This window comes from Rhinopithecus roxellana, chromosome 5 (genome assembly GCF_007565055.1).
Source record: "Rhinopithecus roxellana isolate Shanxi Qingling chromosome 5, ASM756505v1, whole genome shotgun sequence".
NCBI classification, from domain to species: domain Eukaryota; kingdom Metazoa; phylum Chordata; class Mammalia; order Primates; family Cercopithecidae; genus Rhinopithecus; species Rhinopithecus roxellana.
The window spans coordinates 110,840,613-110,853,137 of NC_044553.1; the positions used below are offsets into that span (position 1 = coordinate 110,840,613).

A 12,525-nucleotide genomic window follows, 5' to 3' on the forward strand; every position below is an offset into this window, starting at 1 on the left:
CCAGCACTTTGGGAGGCCGAGACGGGCGGATCACGAGGTCAGGAGATCGAGACCATCCTGGCTAACACGGTGAAACCCCGTCTCTACTAAAAAATACAAAAAAACTAGCCGGGCGAGGTGGCGGGTGCCTGTAGTCCCAGCTACTCGGGAGGCTGAGGCAGGAGAATGGCGTGAACCCGGGAGGCGGAGCTTGCAGTCAGCTGAGATCCGGCCACTGCACTCCAGCCTGGGCGACAGAGCGAGACTCCGTTTCAAAAAAAAAAAAAAAAAAAAAAAATTACTTTCAGATCAGCTCCAAATAAAGAAAATTTTTAAAGAAATCCTTGGGTATAAATCTAAGACAGCCAATAATAGGAGGGGTATGTTGAGTACTATAAAATGCTAATAAAACAAATCGAAGACCAAAATAAATGGAGACATAGACTAGGTTCAACTGGAAGACCCAGCATAGTAAAGATGTCAATTTTCTTCAAACTAATCTGTACATTTAATACTATTCCAATCAAACTCCTGCTTTTTTCATTGAATAATATATAACAAATATTTTTCCACATCAATATTTTTCTATAATATCATTTCAAATAGCTACACACTCAATTTCTGGATTTATCTTAACATTAATTACCCAATCCTTCGAACTTGATGTTGAATTCTAGTATTTACAGTATGTTCCATATTTCTCTATTATAAACAGGGTTTAGTAAATATTCTCCTAATTCAATATTTGCACACATCTTTATTTCCTTAAGGTAAATTGTTAGAAGTACAATTATTGGATCAAACAGTACACACACAAACACACATATATTTATGCATGTGTGTGTATATATATATATTTAAAGTTTTGATAATACATGTTGTTAAAATGCCCTCTAGAAAGGTCTTTCACCTTTTAAATTTTGACTTAAAACTTAACTCCTCTGAAAAGCCTTCTCCAGTTAGCCTTTTCCCACCAATCTCTATTTGGTCTCATTAAATTACGGTGCACTATTTAAACAATTACTGCTTTAATAAGACATTAAGCCTCTAGGCTATCTGCTCAAAGTCCATGCCTTTGAGGAAATGTAACAGGAGAAAATACACAGGATGATAAACTGATGGGCTATGAAATCGCTAACAAAGGTGGCAAGAAAGGATAAAGAATTGGAGTTAAGAGGGTATCACTTTTTTTTCCACGAAAGGGGTCTATTCTAACTGTTTTTAGATTTTCCTATTTTCAGTTTGTGTCCATTAAAAGGCAGTAGTTGCAGGTATGGTTTGTATTTTCTGTATTATCTTTGGAATCAGTTACTAAAAAAAAGTTCAAGCTATGGAAAATTTGTCAAATTCTCCATATCCTCAAAATCCACTGTACGCTTTCTCTAGCTTTCTATCATGCCTCACTTATAACACATGAAATTCAAGTCAACTGATGTCTTCCAACAGGAAAGTATAACAATCATTCAGAAACACTGCCTACTGTGCCTTACTCTACTTATGAAATGAAATCACATATATTAAATAAGAAGAAACTACCAAACTATGCATATTCAGCATTTGACATCACTCACAATTAGCTTGTACCAATTAACTAGGCCCAACATTGTGAATATGTTTCAATTAAGAAAAATTAATTACCTCTGTTAATTATGAAAGTCACAATGGGATTGTGCTGCTATCTTTTAGGAATTATTTGCTGAGAAATGCTTTCCCTAGTTTATTTCTATGCTTCCAGTATATGATTTTAAAACATGGCAGCCAGTGTATTGCTAGATTCTTGCAAATATTAAGCAAATACACTAAAGCAGGAGCATATTTTACATAACCATGTGTCAGACTAAACTTGAGCCAAGAATGAGAATGAATGCAACTCATATCTGATTTATATTTGACAAATACAGAGATATCATAAGCTCCTGTTTTGAATGCCTACATGTTGTTTCCATGGCAACTGCATAAACATTTTCCTCATAAAACACAGCCATCTTCATTCTTTACATCCCATCATTTATTTCTTTCCACTCTCAGGAAAAAGCTTAATTTATTCCCCAGGAAAAATCGATCAATGATTTTCTTAATCAGCAGCATTGGAAGAGTAGGTGGCACAGTTATTTTTACGGAAAAACAATTTCCACCAACGCTCTTGCTATGTGATAGAAGGCTGAGGGAAAATAAAAGTAGTTCTTGCTTTAAGGAAAGTGTGAGTACAAGCTGCAATGAATAATCCTTCAAAGAGAGATGAGAATGTGTACCAGAAACCCACAGATGGGCTAGGTATGGTGGCTTACACCTGTAATCCCAGCACTTTGGGAGGCTGAGGCGGGCAGATCACCTGGGGTCAGGAGTTCTAGACCAGCCTTACCAACATGGAGAAACTCATCTCTACTAAAAATACAAAATTAGCCGGGCGTGGTGGCACATGCCTGTAATCCCAGCTACTCGGGAGGCTGAGGCAGGAGAATTGCTTGAACTTGGGAGGCAGGGGTTGCAGTGAGCTGAGATCACGCCACTGCACTCCAGCCTAGGCAACAAAAGCAAAACTCTTTCTCAAAACAAAACAAAACAAAACAAAGAAAAAGAAAAAGAAACCCACAGATGGTTGGCAAAAGTAATCACATTCAACTCTTACTTCTCTGTGTAGAATATGATGACGACTCCTTTATGAAAAAAATTATCTTTCATTCCTACAGAGTTTGGTAGTCTTTAAAAAAACACCTTTGCTGTGTGATACAGACTGTATGGAATGGCTAGCAACTACAGGCAAGAGAAAGACGAGCCGACTTTAAAGCAGATCAAATGACAGCAAAAGGAGGATAAAAAGAAACTTTGTCTACTCTTTGAGACTGAGGTAATTATCACAGATTTCAGTGGCAGCAGATGGAAGATATCCCATATTGGAGTTTAGCTATCAAATTAACAACAATTTCTCAAAGTCCTCAAAGGAACAGTGGATCTATTGACATTTTTCAGTGCTCAGAATACTCCAGCCTTTAGTTCCCTTCTGCACTTGGAGCTCATTGGGCTAGCTAGGGAAGCCAATAGGGATGAGTATAGGTATTTATTGCTCTCTCCTCTGGGCTCTCCTGGTCCAACTATAATAACATTTATCAGTGTTTTGTTATTACTTACATATAATTTCCTCAAGGGACTTTTTCTTTTCTTCTTTTTTTTTGAGACGGACTCTTGCTCTGTCACCTAGGCGGGACTGCAGTGGCACAATCTCGGCTCACTGCAGCCTCCACCTCCTGGGTTCAAGCAATTCTCGTGCCTCAGCCTCCCAAGTAGCTGGGACTATAGGCATGCACCACCACACCCAGCTAATTTTTGTATTTTTAGTAGAGGCAGGGTTTCACCATGTTGGCCAGGCTGGTCTCAGAACTCCTGACCTCAAGTGATCCACCTGCCTTAGCCTCAGGTGTGAGCCATCATACCCGGCCTCAAAGGACCTTTATAACATCCTCCCAGTCTAACACAATGTTCTGTGAATTGTAAGGTGCTTAATAAGCAAGTGGAATAAAAGAAAATTTATTCATAATGTATACACATTTTCTACAATACATAATGCCCCTCAGTCAAAACACTGAACTGTCTTTCAATAATTCCCCCTACCACTTCAATGTTTCGATTCTCTTCACAGTCTTATTTCTTCCCCACTTGTACAAAGTGAATCTCTTAATAATCTACTCTTTTTCATTTATTTCCAAGGCTTATGTCAGGTACAGGCCAAGCATCTTTTATATCTTTTTGTTTTTGGTCTTAAATGGATGCCTATTACCTGGGCAGGGTGGCACATGCCTACCATCCCAGCTACTTTGGAGGCTGAGGTGGGAGGATCACCTGAGCCCAGGAAGTCAAGGTTGCAGTGAACCATGATCATGCCAGTGTACTCTAGCCTAGGCAATAGAGCAAGACTCTGTCTCAAACAATTTAAAACAAAAAAAAAAAAAAGGATGTCTAACTGTTCTTGTACCATTTGTTGAAAAAAACTCATCTTTTTGGCCAGGCACGGTGGCTCATGCCTGTAATCCCAACACTTCGGGAGGCCAAGGCGGGTGGATCGCCTGAGGTCAGGAGTTCAAGACTAGCCTGGCCAACATGGTGAAACCCTGTCTCTACTAAAAATACAAAATAATTAGCCAGGCATGGTGGCACACACCTGTAGTTCCAGTTACTTGGGAAGGTGAGGCAGGAGAATCACTTGAACCCGGGAGGCAGAGGCTGCAGTGAGCCAAGATTTTACCACTGCACTCCAGCCTGGCTTGGGCAACAGAGTGAGACTCTGTCTCAAAAAAAAGGAAAAAAGAAAAAATTCATCTTTTTTCATTAGATTACCTCTGCATCTTTGTTGAAAAACAATTGAATGTGTGTGTGTCTACTTCTGGACTATCTATTCTGTTTTACAGATCTCTTCATCCTTTTAATGACAATATACTGCTCAAGTACTGCAGTTTGATTAGTAAGTCTTGAACCAGGTAGTGTGAGTCTTCCTACTTTGTTTCTATTCAGAATTGTTTTTGGGTTTCTAGTTCCTTTACCTTTCCAAAAAATTTTTAGAATCAGTCTGTTGACTCCTATAAAAAAAATCTGCTAGACATTATTTTTTTTGAGACAGAGTCTCACTCTGTCACCGGGCTGGAATGCAGTGGTACGATCTTGGCTCATTGCAACATCCACCTCCCAGGTTCAAGTGATTATCCTGCCTCAGCCTCTTGAGTAGCTGGGACAACAGGCACGTGCCACCATGCCCGGCTAATTTTTGTATTTTCAGTAGAGACGGGGTTTCATCATGTTGGCCAGGGTGGTCTTGATCTTTTTTTTTTTTTTTTTGAGACGGAGTCTTGCTCTGCTGCCCAGGCTGGAGTGCAGTGGCCGGCTCTCAGCTCACTGCAAGCTCCGCCTCCCGGGTTCACGCCATTCTCCTGTCTCAGCCTCCCGAGTAGCTGGGACTACAGGCGCCCGCCTCGTCGCCCGGCTAGTTTTTTTTTTGTATTTTTTAGTAGAGACGGGGTTTCACCGTATTAGCCAGGATGGTCTCGATCTCCTGACCTCGTGATCCGCCCGTCTCGGCCTCCCAAAGTGCTGGGATTACAGGCTTGAGCCACCGCGCCCGGCCGGTCTTGATCTTTTGACCTCGTGATCTGCCTGCCTCGGCCTCCCAAAGTGCTGGGATTACAGGTATGAGCCACTGCGCCTGGCCCCTGCTGGACTTTTGATAGGGATTTTATTCAATCTATAGAACAATTTGTGAGAGCTGACATCTTAATATTGACTAAGCATGGTGACTTGTGCCTGTAATCCCAGCTACTCAGGAGGCTGAGGTAGGAGGATCACTTGAGCCCAGGAGGTTGAGGCCGCAGTGAGCGGTCTGGACCTCCAGCCTGGGTGGCAGAGTAAGACTTTGTCACAAACCAAAAAACAACTCCAATATTGACTCTTCCAATAATTGAGCACAATATCTCTTTATTGGGATTTTCTTTGATTATTTTCATGAGTGTTTTGTAGATTATCAGCACAGATGTTGCACATTTAAAAAAATTTGTATCTATGTATTTGTGTTTCATGGTGCTATTGTAAATGCTATTGTAAATTTTATAATTTCAATGTCCAATTATTAATTAATAGTGTATGGAAGGACCAGGCATGGTGACTCACGCCTGTAATCCCAGCAATTTGGGAGGCCGAGGCGGGCGGATCACGAGGTCATGAGTTTGAGACCGGCCTGGCCAACATAGTGAAACCTGTCTCTACTAAAAATAAAAAAAAATTAGCTAGGCATGGTGGTGGGCGCCTGCAATCCCAGCTACTCAAGAGGCTGAGGTTTGAGAATTGCTTGAACATGGGAGGCAGAGGTTGCAGTGAGCCGAGATCACACCAGTGAACTCCAGCCTGGGTGACAGTGCGAGACTCTGTCTCAAAAAAACATAGTGTATAGAAATATGATAGATTTTTATATAATGATTTTGAATCCTGTGACTTTACTAATTCACAACTTATCATTAGTTCCAGTAGACTTTTTGGTAGGTTCTCCGGGATTCTGTGCATAGAAAATGATTTCATTTGCAAATACTGAGAGCTTACTTCTTCCTCTTCAATCTGTATTCCTTTGATTTCTTTCCTTTTTTTTTTTTATTTCTTTTATTGCTTTACTGAACTTGATACGACTACCTTGTCTTGTTCCCAATTTTAGGAAGAAAGCATTCACTTTTTCACCATTAAATGTTACATCAGCTGTATGATAGTTCTCTTTGCCCTTTACCAGGCTGAGGAAATTCCTTCAATTCCTAGTTTGCTGAGATTTTTAATTATGAATTAATGCAGTATCTAACCACTGAGTAATCATATGGGTTTTTTAAATTTTTTCTTCTTTTTTTTTTTTTTTTGAGACAGTCTCACTCTGTCGCCCAGGCTGGAGTGCAGTGGCACAACCTCCACCTCCTGGGTTCAAGAGATTCTTGGGCCTCAGCATGCCCCAGAGTAGCTGATATTACAGGTGTGTGCCACCGCACCTGGCTAAGTTTTTTATTTTTTTTTTTCAGTAGAGACAGGATTTCACCACATTGGCCAGGCTGGTCTCAAACTCCTAACCTGAAATGATCCCCCCTTCTTAGCCTCCCATTCTTTTAATGTCTTGATATGGTGAATTGCATTGATTCATTCTGAAGATTAAAACAACCTTGAATGTTTTGGGATAAAACTTACTTTCATAATGCATTATCATTTTTACGTATTGCAGGTTTTTATTTGCCAATATTTTCTAGAAGATTTTTTGTCTATGCCTGTAGTTTTCTTTCTTGTAATCTATTTGACTTGTTTTGATATCACAATACTACTGATTTAATAAAATGAGTTGGGAAGTGTTAAACCTTCTTTTATTTCCTGGCATAATTTGTGTAGAACTGATATTATTAAATATTTCCTTGGTAGTATTAAATTTTTTTTTTTTTTTTTTGGTAGAGATGGAGTTCTTGCTATGCTGCCCAGGCTGGTCTCAAACTCTTGGCAAGTGATTCTCTCACCTTGGCTTCTCATAGTGCTGGGATTACAGGTGTGAACCACCACACCTGGCCAATCTATTATTTTCTCAAATGAGCTTTGGTAGTTAAGAGATGAGGTTATGGAGTCAGACAAGCTTAGCTGTACCTCTAAATAGTCATTTGATATTGGACAATTTACTTAACTTTGAGAATGATTTCCTCATATATAAAATGGAAACATTAATAACAAGACCTACTGTCAAGCAGCTTTGTAAGGTTTAAAGATAATCTGTATTCCGTTGAATGAATGTTTGTGTCCTCCTCAAAATTCTTATGTTGAAACCTAATCCCCAATGTGTTGTCATTTTGAGATGGAGCCTTTGGCAGGTGATTATATCATGAGGCCAGAGACCTCATGCATGGGATTAGTAAGAATCTTTATAAAAGAGACTCCAGAGAGCTCACTTGCCCCTTCTGCCATGTGAGGACACAGTGAAAAGACACCATTTATGAACCATAAAGTAGATGCACTTACCAGATACTAAATAAGCTGGTACTTTGGGACTCCCCAGCCTTCAGAACCATGAGAAATACATTTCTGTCGTTTTCAAGCCACCCAGTTTAGGCCCAATGGACTAAGCATATTAAAAACTAATCCCAATGTTTCATATATAGTAAGCACTCAGTACACATTACTACTACTATATTTTATGTTATGTTATGTTATGTTATGTTATGTTATGTTATGTTATGTTATGTTATGTTATGTTATTTTTGAGATGGAGTCTCACTCAGTCACCCAGGCTGGAGTGCAGTGGCACGATCTTGGCTCACTGCAACCTCTGCTTCCTGGGTTCAAGCGATTCTCCTGCCTCAACCTCCCAAGTAGCTGGGATTACAGGCACGCGCCACCACACCCGGCTAATTTTTGTTTTGTTTGTTTGTTTTTTGTTTTTTAAAGACAGAGTCTCACTCTGTTGCCCAGACTGGAGTGCAGTGGCGTAATCTCAGCTCACTGCAAGCTCCGCCTCCTGGGTTCACGCCATTCTCCTGCCTCAGCCTCCCGAGTAGCTGGGACTACAGTTATCTGCCACCATGCCTGGCTAATTTTTTTGTATTTTTAGTAGAGATGGGGTTTCACTGTGTTAGCCAGGATGGCCTCGATCTCCTGACCTCATGATCCGCCCACCTTGGCCTCCCAAAGTGCTGGGATTACAGGCGTGAGCCACCATGTCCTGTCCAAGATATTTTAAATCAAGGTTAATGTTAGTACAGGGAAGAATAATTAGAACATTCATTCTTTGGTATATAATTTCTCCTGCCTTATACTTATCAACATGAAACAGGTTCTGCATTCCTTAGAATCATTAGAACTAGTACATGATGCTATTTGATTGACTTTTCACATCTCCTGCATTTCAAAGCAAGAAACTAGTTTCAGTCCGTCATACCCATTCACTATCAAGACATAGTGACTCAAGCAAACAAATGATTATCTCTCAAAATCAAATTAATAGAAATCCAATGAGTAAGAGTTATAATTGTTCACTAGGATTTCATTTAAAAATTGGAAATATTTGAATCTTTACAAAACATGAATTGAAATAATTCTGGCCTAAGACTAAGAGGATCTAAGAATGATAAAGAAATGATAAAGAATCTTAAGCCTTCATATAATTGCTTTCTACTCTACTTGAAATCAAATAGTATTTTCAATTTCACAAGAAGAAAAAATCTTATAATCCTTTAAAATTTCCCTCTCCTTTACTATTCTGGATTTTATAACTCCCAATTATTTCAAGATGATTTTCAAAAGGTAGAAAGAAAGAGAGGCAAAAGAGTAAACAAAGATTGTATTAAAGTAAGATATGTAGAGACTAGATGTCAAGTAAGGAAAACAAAACATGAAATAAAGTTCAAAAAATAACACCAAAAAACCCTTTGTATATTGAATAGGAACTACTACCTATGTTACTTGATTATTTCTATGAAACGAAAAAGTAATTGTTGAAGGATGAGAGGTAGGAGGCGGGACTTGACTCCAGAGGTGGGGCTCAGACACTGGACAAGATAGAGGACTAGCTAAAATGGTGATGTCAGGGGGACCAGCAGCCTTCAATCATGCCATGTGAATTCACTGTTGCCATGGCAACACCCAGAAGTTACTGCCTCTTTCCATGGCAATGACCCAATGATTATTACCCTTTCCCTAGAAATTTCTGCATAAATCATCCCTTAATCTCCATGCAGTTAAAAGAATGCATAAATATGACTGCAAAACTGTCCTGAGCTGCAAAAGTACCCCTGCTCTGCAGGAGCAGTCAAAGAGCTGTGATACCATTGGAGCTGTAACACTGCCTGTTCAATAAAGCTGTTTTTTCTACCTCTGGCTTGCCCTTTAATTTGCCTTCGCAAAGCCAAGTTCCCTCATGGGTTAAGCTCTGCTTTGGGGCTCACCTGCCCTGCATCAGATGGACTAATAAATATACTAGTATTTTCCATATTCTTTCTCAAATAATCTTACATTTCTAAATTAAGTTTATAACTAGGGGAAAAAAAACTCTTGTGAGCAAACATTAAGGACCAAAGTCTGATTACACTAAGTAAGTTATAAAATTTTAAGCTTTATCTATAGTTTGGCATGTAAGTTAAACATTTAAACTTAAAAATAAATTCTTTCCAGTCATCTAAAATTCTTGGTGGAAATGTAACATGTTAGGAGAATTCTGCTTACCGTTTAAATCTGAAACACTTCATTCATTCTGGTGACAAAGGTGGTTTTAGCAGTTGGCATAACATTCCTTCCAAATTTCAAGGTGCTTTGGGTCTTTCCAAGACGAATGTCCTTTCTTCCTTGACTCTCATTCCTTAGTTTCTGAAGACAGCAATGTTAACTGCAAGAGAAAAAAACAGAGCAAAACAGGAGAGTAATATAGTTTCAAATATATTGGACATCTTTTCTTAGATATTCCCAATATCACCCTCACTCAACAGTTATAATTCATTTAAGAAATATCTTCTTTACTTAGGTGGAGATACGCATAGAACCTCACACACTCAAGACCTCCCCATGGCATACCAAAGTATCAGTAACTTACAAGAACCGAAAGAGCACTGATGCACTTGAGATTTTCTAAGTCTTCATTTGATTGTTTTTGTAGAGACTTATTCTACTAGAAGTTTATGAATATTAATTGAATGACAAGTCATTAAACTCAAATGTTATAAAAATATGATACTAAGGGCCACAATGTCCAACTTCGGTATAACCTTTCTAAAATATTGAAAGCAGGTATCTCCAAATGTAAATACTTCACTAGCCACTTTGCAGTTTTAGTTTAGGCTCAAGTACGATTTTTAATTTGGTTTTTAAAAATATCACCCAAAATTAAATACATCTCTACTTATTTCTGATTCTTGGGCATCCATTTTATGCATGTTCAAAACTGACCCAACCCCTAATTTGTTTCACTATAACACCAAACACAAGGAAAATAACTGAGTTACTGTACACTATATACAAGAGGATGTATATAGATTATATGCAAACACCACATTTTATATAAATAACCTGAGCATCTATGAATTTTGGTATGCATGGGGGGTGGTCCTGGAGCCAATCTCCTGAGGACACACCAAGGATGACTGTAATTCTATTTATTATAATATTCTTTTGCTAGTATGATCATATATTATACTTCTACATATATTACAAAACCTCATAATGATACTATTCAACTTTTGTTTTAAAAAGTCAGCTTTTTTTAAAAGAAAGTGACAGAGAAAAAAAAAAAGAAAAGTCATTTGTATTTATCACTCTTGGTAGTATTCATTTCTTCCTGTAGAACTGAGTTTCCATCTGGTATCATTGCCTTTCAGACTTAGAAACTCTTAGTAGTTCTTATACTGTATGTCTATTAACAATAAATATCTAAGTTTTTAAAATCTGAAATTGTCTACTTTACCTTCATTTTTCAATGATATTTTCATTGGATATTGCATTTTGATTTAAAGTTTTTTTTTCTTCTTTTTCCTTACAACTCTTTACTGATGTGATTCCATAATTTTTTGTCTTCGATTTTTCTGTCAGCTGTCAGTAATATTATTGCTATCCCGTATTTAATGCTTCTTTTGTTTTCTGGCTATTTTGAAGATTTTCTCTTTATCTTTGAACTTTATTTCTATTTTTTTGAGATGGAGTTTTGTTCTTTTGCCCAGGCTCAGGTGGCACGATACTGGCTCACTGCAACATCCACCCTCTGGGTTGAAGCAATTCTCCTGCTTCAGCCTCCTGAGTAGCTGGGATTACAGGCACCAGCCACCACGTCTGGCTAATTTTTGTATTTTCAGTAGACATAGGGTTTCACCATGTTGGCTAGGCTGGTCTCAAACTCCTGACCTCAGGTGATCCACCTGCCTTGGCCTCCCAAAGTGCTAGAATTTCGGGTGTGAGCCACCAAGCGTGGCCTAACTTTGGACTTTAGTAGTATGACTATTATATGTCTAGATTTGATTTTCTTTGTATTTATTCTACTTGGAGTTTATTGACCTTCATTCTGTGAGTTATATTTTTGGCCAATATGGGAAATTTTTAGCACTTATTTCTTAAAAAAAAATTGTTCTGTCCCATATTCTCTCTTCCTCTTGGGGATTCCAATATATACATAAGTTTGACTGCTTATTATTTCACAGGTCATTGAGGATATGTTCTTTTTTAAAATTTTTTTCTCTTTATTCTTATTTTTTTATTTTCTAACCAAGTAAGCAGCAATGAGTATTTATTATTTTGTTTGTTTGTTTGTTTAAGAGGCAGGGTCTCACTCTGTCATCCAGGCTGGAGTGCAGTGGCATGATCACAGCTCACTGCATCCTTGACCTTCTAGGCTCAAGCAATCTTCCTGCATCAGCCTCTTGAGTAGCTGAGACTACAGTCACATGCCACCACGCTCTGCTAATTCTTACATTTTTTGTAAAAACTGGGTCTCACTACATTGCCTACGCTAGTCCTGAACTCCTGGGCTCAAGCTATCCTCCTGCCTCAGCCTTTCAAAGTACCAGAATTACAGGTGTGAGCCACCACGCCCGCTGACATACTTTTATTTATGCATCTTTCTAGTCAACCATATATGAATTATATACTTAGGAACTACTGTGTGAAAGGCAGTGTTCTAAGTACTAGAGAGACAATAAAAACGCAAGATCTCTGCTCTCATAGAGTTTACCTTCTAGGACAGATAGATGGACAAATAATAAACTGATTTCAGAGATATTCAATGTTCTGAAAAAAATAAAATTGAGTGTTACAAAGAGAATGGGAAGGTGAAGATGCTGTTTTAGATAGTATATATACTAAAACTCTCTGAGGAGATGTGCCAAGTTGAAATTGAATAAAATGAGCCAGACACACGTAAAGATTTAGGAGTAGAATTTTCCAGATATAAGGCACACACGTCATAAGACAGGTAGAAGTATATAATGCTCTTAGAAAAAATGTTTCTAAATTATCAAAACAATTAATTAACAATTTGTGAGAAGAGATCTTAAATATCATACCATTACCATGCCCAAAATT

At 38.3% G+C, this 12,525-nt stretch overlaps 1 protein-coding gene across 2 annotated transcripts in view; it reads right to left on the bottom strand.

Moving 5' to 3' along the window:
• The window catches only part of PEAK1 (pseudopodium enriched atypical kinase 1), a 300,449-nt gene that overhangs the window by 129,487 nt on the left and 158,437 nt on the right, over positions 1–12,525 (bottom strand). For both annotated transcript variants that reach the window (XM_010373269.2, XM_030930492.1), the window contains one exon: positions 9,688–9,847. The gene's annotated coding sequence lies outside the window, so the exon portion shown is untranslated. The remainder of the gene's footprint in view (positions 1–9,687; positions 9,848–12,525) is intronic.